Genomic DNA, 19,063 nt, shown 5'->3' with positions numbered 1-19,063 from the left:
AGCATCTTTTAATTCCATGGCTGCAATCACCATCTGCAGTGATTTTGGAGCCCCCCAAAATAAAGTCAGCCACTGTTTCCCCATTGATTTCCCATGAAGTGATGGGACTGGATCTCATGATCTTAGTTTTCTGAATGTTGAGCTTTAAACCAACCTTTTCATTCTCCTCTTTCACTTTCATCAAAAGGCTCTTTAGTTCTTTTTCACTTTCTGCCATAAGGGTAATGTCATCTGCATATCTGAGGTTATTGATATTTCTCCTGGCAATCTTGATTCCAGCCTGTGCTTCCTCCAGCCCAGCATTTCTCATCATGTACTCTGCATATAAGTTATAAGTTAAATAAGCAGTGTGACAATGTACACCCCTGACATACTCCTTCTCCTGTTTGGAACCAGTCTGTTGTTCCATGTCCAGTTCTAACTGTTGCTTCCTGACCTGCATATAGGTTTCTTAAGAGGCAAGTCAGGTGGTCTGATATTTTCATCTCTTTCAGAATTTTCCACAGTTTATTGTGATTCACACAGTCAAAGGCTTTGGCATAGTCAATAAAGCAGAGATAGATGCTTTTCTGGGACTCTCTTGCTTTTTCGATGACCCTGGGATGTTGGCAATTTGATCTCTGGTTCCTCTGCCTTTTATAAAACCAGCTTGAATATTCACTGAGTTCTGTTTATATATAATTTTATAACTCTTAGAAAGGAAATTAAAAAATTAAAAATTAGATTTTCCATATTTTCAAAAATATATTGTGAACTAGCCAAAATTATCTATTGAAATTAAATCAAATTTAAATTACAATTACTAAATATAAATTCAAATATTTAAATCAAATAAAAAATTTAGTTTAAATTTTGAAAGTTTTATTAAATCATATTAAACGCTGTGCAAAAATAAAAGTATTAGAGTTCTGTTCTGTGCTCATCTGACCCAGAGCTGAAGAAATTGTACTTCATTACATCTGGTGTGTGCATGTGCACACTCAGTTCTGTCCTACTCTTTGCAGAGAGAGTCGGACACAACTGAGCTACTTCATGGACTGTAGAATGCCAGGGTCCTCTGTCCATGGAAGTTTCCAGGCAAGAACGCTGGAGTGGGTTGCCATTTTCTGCTCCAGGGATCTTTCTGATGCAAGGATTGAACCCACATCTCTTGTGTCTCCTGCATTGGCAGGCAGATTCTTTACCAGCTGAGCCATCAGGGAAGCTCACTTTATGTCTAGACCTACATATAAAAAAATGTTAACTGTAAACTGTTTAACACTGAAAAATATCCCTCAACCATAATGTAACTAATATAAATATTGTGCTAATTCATGAATCTCTCCTGAACCTCAACATGAAAAACAATCCCCAAAATGGATGTTTGATATTCCTGGGGAATGATATTTTACATAAAAAATATTGCATGCATGCACTCTGAGAGGAAGAATTTGACAAGTTAATTGTGTCTTTTTCCTTACCTGGTGCCTCTCTGTTCATGTTCTCTACTCTCTAAAGCACTGCCCACCTTTAGTATCAGGAGGAGCAAGCCCTTCACATCTACCTCTAAGACATTCAGATGCAATTTTCTTTTATTTCAAGGACATAAGGTAAAGATATGAAAAAACATTTCCTTGAGACCAGCATGGTGTGAGTCATCAAGTGGACCTTAAGAGTTATGGGCCTTACTGTGCCTCTGTTGAGAGCCAGAAGCACTCATCTGTATTTGAACACATTTATTTGTTTTGTGTCTCTTGTATGTGAAGTTATCTAAAGTGTGGTGTTCCTCATGTCCAGGTCTAAGGCTATCACCTGCCTTTATGGACAACTTCTCCCATTAATGGCTCTCCACTGTCTACTGGAAAAACATCTTTGGATGACACTCAAACCTAAGACTATTCCCTGTTATTGCCTTCTTGTTTAGGTTCATTTATTACCACTCACGGAGAAGGCAATGGCACCCCACTCCAGTACTCTTGCCTGGAAAATCCTATGGGCGGAGAAGCCTGGTGGGCTGCAATCCGTGGGGTTGCAAAGAGTCGGACACGACTGAGTGACTTCACTTTCACTTTTCACTTTCATGCATTGGAGAAGGAAATGGCAACCCACTCCAGCGTTCTTGCCTGGAGAATCCCAGGGACAGGGGAGCCTGGTGGGCTGCCGTCTATGGGGTCGCACAGAGTTGGACACGACTGAAGTGACTTAGCAGCAGCATTACCACTCACAGAACCTGCTTTGATTCCTCTTACTTATTTTCCTCTTTCTATTGCATTTCCTCTTTCTATAAGTGGTAGATTTAGGACTTCTACACAAAGTCTAAATTCAAGGCCTGTGTTCTTCACCACCGCACTCCACCATCCACTATCACTCAGTTCTTCATTCTGCTATTATCCCTCTATTGCTTTACATTCCTTCAAAAGGAATGCCTAAGAAGAACCACCTAGGAAGAAATGCCTATATACGATTATACGGCACCACCTATTGAATCTTACCTTAAATGCCTACTAAAGTTAATCGTTTCTTCTCTTTTTCATATTAGGGCTTATTTATCCCTAACTCACTTGTTCACTCTTTAAGGCAGAAATTATACCTTCTATTTCTTGATGTGCCCCTGATTGCTAAAGATAACGACTATGATACTGAATAATTATGATCTTAATAAATCCATTTTACTTGAAGTCCCACCTATAATTGAGAAATGCTTTGTGTATAATGAGTCATGGTGTTATTTGCTTTCCCTCTCCTATTAATTTGGTGAAATTTCCAGCTAGAACACCGTGTCTGTGTAATTTATCATAGGACCACCCCTCTTCTCCACTGGGGACACCTTCTCCTTGTTCTACATCTGTGTGTTCTTGGGGTGGACACCTGGTGGAAGGTCTGTTCACACCCATGCAGATGGGTGCCGGGAGCACGCCGCCCCCTCTTGAAAACTGGCTTGCTACTGAGAGAAATACCTTATGTCCTCTGATCCAAAGCCATGCTGCATGTTTTCCTTACCAAGATTTAAAGAACATACTCTGTTCCCATCCAAATGTGAAAAGTTTGGTTTCAAAATAAAATGTGTCACAATAGCAAAGAAACAAAAGTAGGGAGATATCTTATGTCATCAATTGACACATCTTAGTTTTATTGGTTATGTACATGGTACAAACCCTTCGAAAATGCTCTTGAAAAAAAAGATTAACACTTTATTTTATTTTATTATTATTATTTTTTTTTTAATTTGGGGCGGGGGCACTGCCAGCCGCTGCAGCCCGTAAGCCTCGGATGGGACGCCGCGGCCTCCCGGCCACTGACAACAGGAAGCGGCTCCCGCGGCGCCTGACGCCGTCACGTCAGCTCTGCGTCCAGATTAACACTTTAAAAAGGTGTTTGAGACTCTGCATCATTTAGGGAGAGATGTCAAGACATATTTTCTTTACACTGTCCAGTCTAGACATGATAGTTTAAGAACTATTGATCTTCACTTCTCATACATTTATAATTTCTCTTTTCTTCCACCAGGAAAGTTTTCTTATTCTTAACAAGTACTGATGACCCTGTAGATGGGACAATTACACAACCAGTTATTATGAATCTAAGAACATTACATTTTCTGTTGCAATTATCTTTTTCTACTGCTGCTGCTAAATCACTTCAGTCATGTCCATCTCTTAGCGACCCCATGGACTGCAGCCTACCAGGCTCTGCCGACCATGGGGTTTTCCAGGCAAGAGTACTGGAGTGGGGTGCCATTGCCTTCTCTGTTTTCTACTAGAGTGCATCTATTAATTCATTAAAAAGCAAACAAACAAAATTGAGCACTAGCTCTGAACCAGGGATTTTTGAGTGGTTATGCAAACAAACATCAGATAAACTCCTTACCATCAAGCAGAATTGATAGTATCTGTTAAAATGCAAATGTTATCTAAATAGACTAGTTCATCAAACCATGTAACTACAAATGGTTTGTCCAATTACTAGTCATCCAGCAGGACACTGACTTGGTAGAATGGAACTTGATGCAGGTGAATGTTTGTGAGAGACAGCAGAGATGAAGAAGTCTGCACCCAGACTGATGCCTGAATGAAGTTTTATAGATCACATGGGCTTGTGAAAGAGTTTAGGTAAATAAAAAGTAAGTTTATAAATTGTAAAGGCACACTTGTTGTGATTTGCATTTTATCTTATGGCTAACCCAGGATAATGCAGACAGCTAAACACTCGTGGAAGTAGTATTTTCCTCCCACTAAGGTAGATCTGGTCAGGATCCCTTTTTGGTCATATGATTCATATACACAAGAACATAGACTAAATAGTTTTTAAAACAAAAAACAGTTTCCCAATCCTTTTAACAGAAAAAAAAAAAAAGGCAAATTATTAGTGTAACAAATTAGGGTAAAAGTGGTGGCTGCCAGTGGCCTATGGCATCTAGCCCCAGGGGCTTCAGCAGACCCTGTCCTACACAACTTCCCTAGGGGATGGAAGGATAGCATACTTCCATATATCTGCCTCTCACTTGGGGCACATGAGTATCTTCAGGCACATTCATTAACAAGTTTTCAGTAGAAGCTGAAATGGTCTTATAGAGTAAGTCAATATCAACCCACTATGATTAGCTAGAGTTACGTATATGTCTAATTTAAAAAAAAATCATAATGACAAATGTTTAGCTTATAGGATCAATTCAGCAAAGGTATATCTTCTTTGACAAATAAAGACCTTGCCTCTTCCAGAATTTTTGAATACTCTATTTTAAAACAATAGTAAAATATGGAATTTCCTTATTGTTTTGCTCTATAGTCCAGACAATGGGCTTCCCTGGTGGCTCAGACAGTGAAGAATTTATCTGCAATACAAGAGACCCAGGCTCAATTCCTGGGTCTGGAAGATCTCCTGGAGAATGAAATGGCTACTCATTGCAGTCTTCTTTCCTGGAGAATTCCATGAACATGGGAGCCTGATGGGCCACAGTGTCACAAAGGGTCAGACACAGCTGAGACAACTAACACACAATCCAGGCAATAGAATATTCAAATTAAGACATTGAATAATATTTATAAAAAGCAAATAAATATCTTCTCCTGAATTTATTATGAAAAAGAATCACCCATGCAAGTTTTATATCATTTAGTGATGTGATATATGCATAGCATCATGGCGTGATGTGATGAAATAAGACCATGATATGATGTCATATTAAATTTGACATCAATTTGCAGCATTAAAATATAGGAAATGGAAAATACACACTCTCAGAGAGAAAGAATACATTATTTTATGTCACAGAAATTGTTATTTTTTTTTTGGGGTGGGGACTGACCATTAGGGGGTAGAGAGGTTTAGTTATAGAAACCATATCATTTATTAGCTTTACTAATAAAAACAATTCAAAATTAGTAAATATTAATATGGAGAAGGAAATGGCAACCCACTCCAGTGTTCTTGCCTGGAGAATCCCAGGGACAGGGGAGCCTGGTGGGCTGCCGTCTCTGGGGTCACACAGAGTCGGACACGACTGAAGCAAGTTAATATTAATATACACAATGAACACAATTTTACTCATTTTTGTATTTTTCTTGACTCTCCATGTTTGCTATAGTAAAAACATACTACTTTTGCTCTTAGAGAAGATTATTTTGATTAGAAGATGACTGAAGAATGTGTTATTGGAAGGAACATGGTCAAGCCTTTCCAGTTTCCCCAAATGGTACACAACTGTGTCCAGGGAACCTGGAATGTGCCATTTCATTGCTCCATGTAATTACCATGCAGTAAGAGATCCTTTAAATATAAATTCAATGCATATTTAGGAGCTGAGCACACTTAATTGAAAGTGCTACCAGTTATCTATTCTAATGAGTTGCTACTAAATTAGGGGAAAAAAATCAGTGGATTATCTGTCCTTTACTTTGAAACCTTTAAATAACTTGGAGAAAGAGAAGTGGAAGTGTGACTTGAGAAACCATTGAGCAATATCACAGTTCTGAGTTTTGCCTCCTGTCTCAGCAAAGCTTTTCCTGTGATTTCATAGCATAGCATTTCACAGGCTTGATGTTTGCTCTGATGAAAACAGTATTGTTATCAAAGCATGTCCACCCTTCTTCATTTAACATTTATTATTTAAGGATTTAGTTCACAGAGCATTTCTATTTTGCTTTGATTTTGTTTCAAATGTGCTTCTAAAGATAGATAATATTGACTTTATTGAATTTGTGATAGGTTGCCTTGAGATAGTCATGAGGTTGCAAATAAAGCAAATTTGGCTGTTATCAAATGTAAGAAATAATTTTAAGGATAATACTGATTAATTAGAGTCCCTGCTGTCTTTGAATGTTTTATTATTTTTTCAGCTCCTGTGATTACAAAAATCTGAGCCTACCTTTAAAAAAAATGAATGATTGTGACTTATTTCCTACAAACTTTTCTTAATGTTGAAGTCTATATTTTGAAAGTTAAAATCACATGACTAAAATTATTACATGAAAATTGTCTCTCATAGTCTGAAGAGAGCTCAGACTTTTACTAAATTTTTCATCAATGTCTTTTGCTGATGAATTATTCTTTCCTCAAATTGATAGACACCAGAGAGAAAATCTGAGAAAAGAAAATGTCCAATCAAAAAACCTCAGGAATTATTTTGACTGATGAGTTTGACATTTGTTTACAACTGTAGAATAAGACAGTTTTTTAAATATAAAAGCATGTCATGCTTGAATATTTTTTAGACATACAAATATAAGAATAACAATAAACCATAGACATAAGATTGTGGTTGGGAGAATAGTATGTACAGCAAACACATTCACTAAAAAGGAATATACTGAATTAGAGTCACTAATTCTCCTCCTGAGTAATTAAAATGAGATTGTAGTCAATTTGGTTCAGATGATTGTGTCTTAGCTCAGGTTATAACAATAGAATACCATAGACTAGGTGGCTAAAACAACAGAAACTGATTTCTCACAGTTCTCAAAGCAGAGATGTCTAAGATCAAGGTGTCAGCAAAGTAGATTTTATTCTGAGGTCTCTTCTGGTTTGTAGGCAGCCACTACCTCCCTGTTTGCTCATATGATCTTTTATTTGTGCACACATTGGGGCAGAGAGAAAGCTCTCTGGTGTTTCTTCTTATTAGGGCACTAATCCCATTATGAGGGCCTCACTCTGATAACCTCATCCCCTAATTATTAATATCTCCTAAAACCCCTTTCCCCAGTGCCATAAACCTTGAGGGTTAGAGCTTCAACATAAGAATTTGAGGAAGATACCTTTAAAAGAATAATTTATAAGCTTTAAAACTTTAGAAGCCAAGTAGGGCTGTGTCCTAAAATAATCCTGTGATTTTCATTACTTTTTATGTGATGGGAGAACACTGGCCTAACAGTCTGTACCAACTGAGTTTAAATTCTGGTTGTGTAGTTTTCTAGTTGTGTGTGACTTTGAATGTTTAGTCTCTACACACTTGTAAATGCGTTGTCTTCTTTGCTGTATTCTGAAGTCTAACAATGTGTATGAATATGATTAGAATATAGTATGAAATATAGTAAATATTCAATAAACATTTCTAAAATACTTTTTAAATAAGCCTGATAAATATATTATTAGGGGCTTCCCAGCTGACACTAGTGGTAAAGAACCACCCAACAGTGCAGGAGAAAAGAAACACTCCATAAAACCAAGAGGCCATTAATAGAGTAATTACAGTAGGCTATAGACACTGTAGTATGATATAAAGTGCACATCCTGCCTTTTGATCTTCTCATTATTACACTGAATGCTGAAGTTACCACATTCATTATGACCAAAAACTTGGCATAAGGGAAAAAAAAAGTCTCTAAAGAAATTATCATGCATTTAAGTCACATGCCAAGTTGAGTCAGTAGTTTTAAAGTCATTAAGAAGAAATCTTTCTAATGAAAGTTGTCTGCAAATATGGCATGTAGGATTATAGCATGATCTCTTAAGGGAAACCATTTTTCTTGAGATCCCTAACATTTTTGTTTTTGTTCGTGGTGGTTGGTTGTTTCAAGTTCCTGACCCTCCTGAGTCAGATTTCTGGTGTGTTTCTCACTCTAGTTGCAAATTTTCTTTAGTATTTAATGAAGAATTTAGAAAAATACATTCAAAATGCTGCAATATAGAACATGTCCTCAATCTCAGCAAACCTATCACTGGATACATGAATCTGTGTGTTCATGTCTAGACAATCTGTTCGATATAAAGATAATAACTTCTGCTCATGAAGTATTTTGCCATGTTTATTTTTTGCCTTATTAAACATAATTCCCAGAATAAAACTGCCTCAGTGGCTATTACTGAGTCATTTCCAGTCACACCATTGACTAGAGTAACCAAGATAAGATTTTGGAAATGAGTACTACCTAGAAGGAAGGTAGCCTGTAAAAATAGTTTTGGTTGAAACTTGAGTCATTTTAGCCGTATCTATGAACTTACCAAAATACAACTTAAGAAATAGCAAATGTCTTCAACTTTAAATGACCTTTCCAAGCCCAAGTGGAAGTGTTGTTTTCTGTCTTCTATTTATTTGCCTCATGTTAAAGGTGCTTTTTTCTACTGCATTTATTTAATAGTTTCTTGGGTAAAATAAGCTGCAGAATCTCAACAAACTAATGAGGAAGAGCAAAACAGATATGTGGGAATGTTTTCTATATGGAGAAAAGGGTATGTCAACTCCCATCCGAATTGTGAATTCCACCATTGCCTAGCAGAGAATCTTTGGAGACATCAGCTCATTAGCTAACTGACAAAAGAGGTTTCAGGTTATGGATAAAAGGTGTAATGACACCAAGGCAATACGACCTGTCCCATGGTGTTTTACATCATGTCATGATGATATCACAAAACATAAGGAAAGCTTTTTAAATGATTTGCTACATCATCTTCTATGGGTTCACAAAGAATATAAATGGCTTCTGATCAATTTGAATTAGTGTAACCGCTACCAGACATTTACAAATAGAAACAATAGTATATTCAAACAGTCCTTAGTTAGAAATGCAGTAGGAAAGAGATACAGAACCAAAATTAAATGTGACACTGAAAATTCTGGGTTAAGAATGTAGGGCAGCAGCCCTCCTTGCACTTGACTTAAACTAGATTTGAGTAGATTAGGTGGTACTAATAGGCTTGTGGCACAAAATCATGTTGAATGATTCTAGAAGATCACAAAAAGATATGAGGAGATACAGTGATCTTCCTACATCTCTATACTGTGGAAAAAATATTGCTAATAAGTGTATTAGAATCTAATGTTCCTCATCTGCTTGACATTCTTTAACTTTCTTTAATTGAGGGGGATTTTGAAATGAAATGCTTTCCTCATCCCAAATTATGTCTGAATGATTGAATAGTTGAACTAGTGTTGTCAGAAGTGACCAACAAAAATAATAAATGAAAATTTGGGAGCCACCACACTGCACAATTCCAGAGGGACACTATTTGCACTGTATTATCTATTATAAATGAGAAATATAATTTCTAGGGCTTTGCTTTCCTGTATTGTATTTTACATAAAAAATAAGACAACTTACTGTGGTACACATGTATCTATTGTGTGATCATGCCCCATCTACAGGATTTTAAACATAGATTGATCATATAGTACTTACCTTTAGGATGGTTTATTTAAGGCACGCCCCACTAATAGTTATAATAGTGAAAGCTGTTAATGAAAGAAAAACAAAAAGTATTTTATAAGCCATTTATTAATTATTTTATTGATGTGTGTAATCTTTCTTTTTTCCTGACAAGGAAGTCTTTTTGTTAATCGCTTATGTGACTGGCCTCTGCACTTTCAATTAAATACCATGTTCTTATACTCGTCTCTCTTATGTTTTCTTTCCTTTTTATGGTTAAGTGTCATAATCACCTTAGTCCTCTGAGGTGACATAATGAAGGGGACATAACCCTTGAAATATTCTGAAAAAGAGGAGGCTTTCTGAATACTGTGACTTGAAAGATGTAAGCATTGTCTTCATGCTTTCACCAGTCCCTGCAGAAAGACTTCTTGGCAGGAGAAAGTCGAGAAGACAAAAATAAATCATAAACTATAGATGTTTAACCTTTCAGATTTTTGTCATAGGTGACTCCAAAGCTGGTCTATGAAACTACCCTCTTCCCCACAACCCTGGAGAAAGCCAGTAAAGTTGGGCTCAATTTTTCTTGTTACCATTCCAATAGTACTATCTTGGGAAGACAACATTTCCAAGAAAGTATGTTCAATTCTGGAAATGCTAATGGGTTGGCAACATTCCCCCAAGTCTTTCTAGCTTGAGGGAAGGAATGAGGGCAGAGTGCAGCAAGTTACAGGGAGTACTTGCATTTTTTAAGTTCTCTAAATTGCTTACCTACTGATCCCAGGGCTTTGCTTTCCTATGAAACAAGTCCCTTTCCTGGGAATATGCAGTTGCTCTAAAGGATAAGGTGATGCTGGGGACAGGCTACTACCTGTATGAGTATGTGTGTGTGTGTGTGTGTGTATGTAAAACTCACATATACGCTTGCCCCAAACCAAACATTTGTTTTCCAACCAGAAAAGAGGAAGTAGATTCAGATTCAAGTTTCTTTAGGGACGAGATCATGCTGAGAGGCAAATGAATGGCCACTGTGGGGAATTTATTTCTCCTGCTGAAAAAGCAAAGGCTAATAATAATTGAGGTTGATTTGCAAAATGCACAGCTTTACAATGATCATATGATACCTAGTAATTCTGAAATTGAGGTAAAAAAAAGGAAGCACTTCAGAGCCGGAATTATGAAAATCAAGAAGTTGCTTAAAATATTTGAGAGTGTGCTTAAAGAATCAAATGCCATATGCTTTATTTGCTTCTGAAGAGAAATCGTGTTTTCTGTTGGAACAAATTACACACACAGGTGTTTGATACAGGGTTTATAAGCTATCAAGAGGAGCCAGAATGTTTGGGGTTGGGGGTAGGAGGTGTTAATTTGGGGAAGGTGGTATGGGGGGAGGATGGAAAGAACAGAACAGAACAAGTAGAAAAAAAAAAAGAAGTTTCTTAGCCATATTTGCAAACCGGGTGGAGTTGTTAGAATTTACCACCTGAGTGCAAACCAACCTTGATTTATGCAGTTAAATTAGGATTCTACTTCTCAGCTACTTTGTTTATGAGTTGCTAGTATAAGAGAAATGAGGGTAATAATAGAATTAACATATATATTTGCTTGTTCTATATCAATTTTTGCCTGTTTTATGAGAAGAATATATTAAGCTACTGTATTTCCTACTCATAGGTCCCAGTGGAATTAAGTATAACCCATTTAGTTGATGAGTAAACTGAGATTTTAGTTGACTACAGTGTGTATAGTATGTGACTGAAGTAACACATATTGCTCCTCATAGTGACAGATGCTGACACACCAAGCATCAACAGAGTAATCTATCTGGTGAAATATGCAGTACTGTTTTGGGGATGGAGTCTGTAATTAAACATCATCAATGCAAATTGACCCAGGTTCATAAAATAAGATAGAGGGTTTAACATTTCAAAATCCTGGCTACAAGATATCAAAAAACAAAAGTCAAAAAATATCAAGAGAGAACAAGGCGCACTCCACATGCTTTATTATACTACACTGACTTTTTAACTAATATGCAAACTATTATGGTTCAGTCTATGTGACACCAAAACATCAGATGGAAAGAACAAATTTAGCCCTATTCAGTATATACTGTATATACGTCACTGTGGATGGTGACTACAAGCATGATATTAAAAGATGCTTGCTCCTTGGAAGGAAAGCTATGACAAACCTAGACAGCACATTAAAAAACAGACATCACTTTGCTGGCCAAGGTCTGTATAGTCAAAACAATGTTTTTTTCCAGGAGTCATATATGGATGTTAGAGATCATAAAGAAGGCTGAACATCAAACTGATGCTTTCAAATCGTGGTGCTGGAGAAGACTCTTGATAGTCCCATGGACTGCAAGGAAATCAAGCCAGTCAGTCCTAAAGGAAATCAACCCTGAATATTCATTGGAAAGGTTGGTGCTGAAGCTGAAGCTTCAATACTGTGGGAACTGATGTGAAGCGCTGACTCATTGGAAAGGTCCTAATGCTGGGAAAGATTGCTGCTGTTGCTGCTAAGTTGCTTCTGTCGTGTCCGACTCTGTGCGACCCATAGATGGCAGCCCACCAGACTCCCCTGTCCCTGGGATTCTCAAAGCAAGAACACTGGAGTGGGTTGCCATTTCCTTCTCCAATGCATGAAAGTGAAAAGTGAAAGGGAAGTGGCTCAGTGACGTCCAACTCTCAGCGACCCCATGGACTGCAGCCTACCAGGCTCCTCCATCCATGGGACTTTCCAGGCAAGAGTACTGGAGTGGGAAAGATTGAGGGTAGGAGAAAAAGGGGGCACCAGAGGATGAGATGGCTGGATAGCATCACCAACTCAATGAACATGAATTTGAGTCAACTCTGGAAAATAGTGAAGGGCAGCAAAGTTTGGCATGCTGCAGTTCATGGGGTCACAAAGTTGGAAATGACTTAGTGACTGAACAACAACAAAGTAGATGATGTAAAATGGTCAGAATAATTCTTTGGGGGAAAAGACTCCCACAACTGGTCTGCATAAAATAGTCTCCCTTTAGCCTTTTTTCCAGTAAAGAAGGCTTCAGAAACAAATGTATCTGAACAAAATTTGTAACTTTTAAGAATTCTGAAAGCATGTTTTTAAAAATACTTCCAAAGTAGTTGAAGATGAACTATCTACAACAAACAGAAAATTAACCATTTTAATTCTCACAATTATTTTAATAATGACAAATTTACTCAACTTTAAAACTAAATTGTTTATTATCCAAGAATGGTTGAATATTTACTATTTATCTCTGACTAAATATTAAATTATTAAGTTCATTTCCATTGTTCTTTATTTTCTAAAACTAAATGCAAAAGCTCATGTTTTGCATTCTATTAAAGATAAATTTTTCAAAATTAAGCAAAAATACTTGAGCATTAGACAATTCCTTAAGAGTATCTTGCAGAAATTAACCAGTGGCAAAAATAATAGGATATTAAAATCCTGAGACAGTCATTTTGCTGTTGATAACTTGTACCAAAGCCAATATCCTAGAAGCCCAATATGAAAATATCTTTATTCTCAGTGTAATCAATAATAAACCCATTGGTGGTTTTTGAACAGAATCATTCATAACTAATTTGAATAATCTGGAAAATGTTGGTAAACATAATTTGACTTACCTTCTATCCATTTTTTGAGAGAATATTATAATTCTGGAAATCAGATGAATTGCAAAACATTAAGAAAAATAATATGTTATTTTGCAACTTGGTTGCAAAGATATTTGACTCTTTAAGGAGCCCATAACTCTACAATATTTATTTATTTTTGTTCTGATTATAACTGCTTGAAAATATGTGTGGAGGTAGAGCAAGGGAGATGAAATGCAGTAACTCGTCACTGGTAAATTCCCAAAAGTAGATGACTCAACAACATATAACCTCCCCAATCTGTACCAGTTTTGTAAACATAAGGACTAGTGATAATTATGGCATATGTAACTCAATAATGAAAAGAGATATATTTGAACAGTAAAATTGTTTTCTCTGTGTAATTCACTGTCTTTGCTTACAAAAAAAAAAAAAAAAAGAAGTGAAAAGAAAGGAGAAAATGAAAGCTATACCCATTTGAATGCAGAGTTCCAAAGAATAGCAAGCAGAGATAAAAACGCCTTCCTCAGTGATCAATGCAAAGAAATAGAGGAAAACAATAGAATGGGAAAGACTAGAGATCTCTTCAACAAAATTAGAGATATCAAGGGAACATTTCATGCAAAGATGAGCACAATAAAGGACAGAAATGGTATGGACCTAACAGAAGCAGAAGATATTAAGAAGAGGTAGCAAGAATACACAGAAGAAATACAGAAAAAAGATCTTCATAACCCAGATAATCATGATGGTGTAGTCACTCAGCCAGAGCCAGACATCCTGGAATGTGAAGTCAAGTGGGCCTTAGGAAGCATCACTACAAACAAAGCTAGTGGAGGCGATGGAATTCCAGTTGAGCTATTTCAAATCCTGAAAGATGATGCTGTGAAAGTGCTGCACTCAATATGTCAGCACATTTGGAAAATTCAGCAGTGGCCTCAGGACTGGAAAAGGTCAGTTTTCATTCCAATCCCAAAGAAAGGCAATGCCAAAGAATACTCAAACTACCACACAATTGCACTCATCTCACACACTAGTAAAATGATGCTTAAAATTCTCCAAACCAGGCTTCAGCAATACATGAACCGTGAACTTCCAGATATTCAATCTGGTTTTAGAAAAGGCAGAAGAACCAGAGATCAAATTACCAACATCTGCTGAATCACTGAAAAAGCAAGAGTTCCAGAAAAACATCTATTTCTGCTTTATTGACTATGCCAAAGCCTATGACTGTGTGGATCACAATAAACTGTGGAAAATTCTGAAAGAGATGGGAATATGAGACCACCTGACCTGCCTCTTGAGAAACCTGTATGCAGATCAGGAAGCAACAGTTAGAACTGGACATGGAATGACAGACTTATTGCAAACAGGAAAAGGAGTACATCCAGGCTGTATATTGTCACCATGATTATTTAACTTACATGAAGAGTAAGTACATCATGAGAAATGCTGGGCAGGCGAAGCACAAGCTGGAATCAAGATTGCCAGGAGAAATATCAATAACCTCAGATATGCAGATGACACCACCCTTATGGCAAAAAGTGAAGAAGAACTAAAGAGCCTCTTGATGAAATGAAAGAGGAGAGTGAAAAAGTTGGCTCCAAAATCACTGCAGATGGTGATTGCAGCCATGAAATTAAAAGATGCTTACTCCTTGGAGGAAAAGTTAGAACCAACCTAGACAGTGTATTAAAAAGGAGAGATATTACTTTGCCAACAAACATTTGTCTGGTCAAGGCTATGATTTTTCCAGTAGTTATGTATAAATGTGAGAGTCAGAATATAAAGAAAGCTGAGCACTGAAGAATTAATGCTTTTGAACTGTGGTGTTGGAGAAGACTCTTGAGAGTCCCTTGGACTGTAAGGAGGTCCAACCAGTCCATCCTAAAGGAGATCAGTCTTGAGTGTTCATTGGAAGGACTGATGTTGAAGCTGAAACTCCAATACTTTGGCCACCTGATATGAAGACCTGACTCATTTGAAAAGGACCCTGATGCTGGGCAAGAATGAAGGCGGGCGGATAAGAGGACAACAGAGGATGAGATGGTTGAAAATCATCACCGGCTCAATGGACATGAGTTTGAGTAAACTCCGGGAGTTGGTAATGGACAGGGAGGCCTGGTGTGTTGCAGTCCATGGGGTCACAAAGAGTCAGACATGCTGAGTGACTGAACTGAACTGAACTGATAGACGTATTTACTCCAGTGCAAATGAATAGTTTCTTTACCCTTTATCACATTGCTATGCTATGCTATGCTAAGTCACTTCAGTCGTGTCTGACTCTGTGCGACCCCATAGACGGCAGCCCACCAGGCTCCCCCGTCCCTGGGATTCTCCAAGCAGGAACACCGGAGTGGGTTGCCATTTCCTTCTCCAATGCATGAAAGTGAAAAGTGAAAGTGAAGTCGCTCAGTCATGTCTGACTCTTCTCGACCCCATGGACTGCAGCCCACCAGGCTCCTCCGTCCATGGGATTTTCCAGGCAAGAGTACTGGAGTGGGTGACTTTATTTACAGGATTTTAATACATACTTTAGAACATAAGGGAATAATTGCTTAATCTGGACAATTTTGCAATGTTGTATAGTAAGAGTAAGAAGCATTTAAAAGATGTGGATTTTTCTTTTTTTTTTTTCTTATAACTGATCCCTGTCTGAGGATAATTGATCTAAGGTCATAATGGATTACTACCTTGTCTTATTTTTTACTAAGATTCATTCTGATGGGTCAGAGGGGAGTTCAGGAAGATTTTTTCTTTAAAGTAATTCTCTTAAATAACCAATAATAAGCAGAAAATTTCTTCATTAGTATTGATTGCTACTTTTTACTTTAATTATTACTAAGGGAAGTCAAATATGTACCTTTAAGATGTTAAATAACTGCTTTTCCTTTAATATGGGTTATGTGTGTATAAGTTTTAGTACTGAGTGGGATTGTCTCCTGTCTTTTTGTTTCTTTGTTATTTTAAGAAAATCATCTAGTGATCTTCAAAGCTTAAGTGTTTGACAGCTTAGCTCAGGTTCATAAGATCTTTATTTGTCACTTAAATTTAAGTTCCAAACCTAAGGAGTACCATTACAGATATACTTCAAAAAGGCAAATAGATTTCCAGTAAAGAACTTTTAAGAATAAAACTATGGCATGAAAAATGCATTTAGCAGTTTTTCAACAGTTATGTTCTAATAAAATTAATATGGGTATATAATTAAAAATGTAAAAGTCCCTTAAATTGTTTTAATCATGGTGGGCTGTTTCCTGCATTTATCTTCAGTGGGCTTTGTGAAATACTCGTGGTACATATCTTCACAATCTGGAATTAACTAGTTGGATTTTCTCTTTCTTCCATTGGTTAAAATAGGTTGAAATTTAGGAATAATTGTCTTTTTTTTCTCTCTCTGCCTTTACTGGCAGTTATTTTCTGGCAACAGATTAATTATACAAATAAAGTTTACATGTAGATTATATACTTAAACAGTTATAAGTGAGATTTTAGCTGTGATACTTCATGAAGATTAAACCTAATTGATTCATTTGAGTTGAAGTCATATAATTTTCAATGCATATCCAGGTAACATTCTCAGAGAGTAACTGATAAGTAAAATAATTATAAAAGGAGGCATTAATCATTAAAAAAAAGAATACCATTTCCAGACTATATGGATTTCAGCCAGAAGAATAGAAACCAGACCAATATGGGCCCACATTTGGCTGACTCAGTATAAAAACACTGAGATGTGATGGTGTTGGTGTACTGACATCATCACTCTCTTGGGACCAATCATTTGGAATGCAGGTGGCAGAGCTAGACTGATCTCATTGCAAAATAGTTAACCCATGCAAACCAATTTTTTTCAGGACCTACAACTGCATGTTCTGTCCATTCCAATCATTTTAATAAGGAATCTACGCAAGTAGCATTAAATATTAAGATGCTGTCAGTAATCTAGGACCATATCTTCTACTTGTCAATGAAAGCATATATTCAGGTATTAATGAAAACTTTAAATATCAGTTGGACCAAAGTCTTGTAGAAAAGACTAATAGTCAGTATGTGTAGATTACCATTACTTTTCTGGCATCTATTCAATAAAACAATATATTTTATCCATTTCTCCCTCCTCCCACCTTCCTTTCTTCTTCCCTTCTTTCCTTCTTACCTATGGACAAGGTAGTATCAAAATTTAATGTTATAAACTTCTAAGATGTGGAAAGAGTTGTGTAAACTGAATCAGAATAATTCTGCCTCTGTGCAACCTTACCCTTTTAGGTAGATATGTTGCTATTATAAAGTTATAGATGTACAATACAATTTTTTAAAATTCTAAGTTTCTTCTTTAATGCCATCCAAAAATAAAGCCACCAAAGTTAAAAATTATCTTTAAAATTCAGTCTGGGTTTTTGGTTCAGAGTTTGGTTGGCACCATGTCCAGATATGTGACCTAATAGTCATTAAAGATCCAAACTCAATTCAAACCTTATTCAAGACATGCCCAACTGATAATGTTTTATCCCTTCAAGCTATCTGATTCCTTGATGTCCTTGCATTTGCATTTTTTCTAAATATCAAGACAGAAAACCTTGGAACCTCAAAGGAAGAATAAATTACATAACTGATTAATACTAATTGTTGTTTGCTTAGTGATTATCCCCAAGTTTTCAAGGAAATATTTCTGTTATTCTTACACAGTGAAAATACATATGGACAACCTTTTGGTGCAACAACATGCAGATGAGTTTTATAACATAAAAAACTAAACAATTTTTGGAAAGAGCAATAATTTACTGAAAGGTAGAGGGTAATTTTCTTTAGGAAATTAGCTTGTTCTGAGTTAGGTAAGTTGTCAAAGGGAGAAGGAAGATGACAGTCTATTTGTAGCCATCATTTAAAATCCATACCATTCAATCCCTGGGCCAGGGAAGATCCCTGGAGAGAGAAATGGCAAGCACTCCAGTATTCTGGCCTGAAAAAGCCCATGGACAGACGAGCCTAGCGGGCTACAGTCCAATGGGTCACAGAGTCAAACACGACTGAGCAAGTAAGCACAGCACACACACAGCACCATATCCTTCTCATAGGAACTCATTACAAAAAGCACCTTTCACTATGCAAGGTTGTCCAAGTAAAAGTTCTTCGTTTGGATGGCCTTAAAAGAGCCTTGCAATGACAGATGGTTTGGTTAATTACAAAATTAAACTCTATGCTAGTGAGACATAATTTCAGTGAATAATATTTTCCAGGCAGAGTTTAACAAGCAGCTTGTGGTTGAGTAGCCTTTTGCCCAAAAAAGGGAACCAGGTCTCTGTGACTACCTTCTGCATTCAGAGACCATGAGAGTAGAGGATGTCAACTTGACCACCCTAGGAAATGAGTTCCAGTAACCTTATCAGAGCCTGACAGAATGACCCCACCCTAGATGTTGTGAAAGAAGGACTGTTGAAATAGCACCTGGCATTTCACCCTGAACTCCTATAACACTTGCTGATTCACTGACCACAGTGAAGGGAAAGTACAAGGGATGTTCAGCTGGCCTTCCTGGGGGAGTCCTGCTGGTAAACATGGACTCATCTGAGAAATCACAGGTTTTAACAATCACATAAAAGAAATCTGGATGTATTTTTGAAATGTGGTAAAGCAAGTCACTTTTGAAAAGGTTCTACTTTACAAGGATGAAAAATCAGATATCTGAATATTAGCAAAAGGAATGTCTTTTACAATTACAGATACTCTATGGTTGTTTTTTATGTATTTTACTAATGAAAAGTAGTTGGAGTGATTAGTATCTAGTATAACCAGAAGCCTACTTTTTGATGAACAAAATTATCTGGAGACCAGATAATTTGGGAAGACTATGCTTGACTCTACTTGACAAACTTGAATGAAGTAAAA

Source organism: Bos taurus, chromosome 2 (genome assembly GCF_002263795.3).
Source record: "Bos taurus isolate L1 Dominette 01449 registration number 42190680 breed Hereford chromosome 2, ARS-UCD2.0, whole genome shotgun sequence".
NCBI lineage: Eukaryota > Metazoa > Chordata > Mammalia > Artiodactyla > Bovidae > Bos > Bos taurus.
This window is presented reverse-complemented; position numbering follows the sequence as displayed.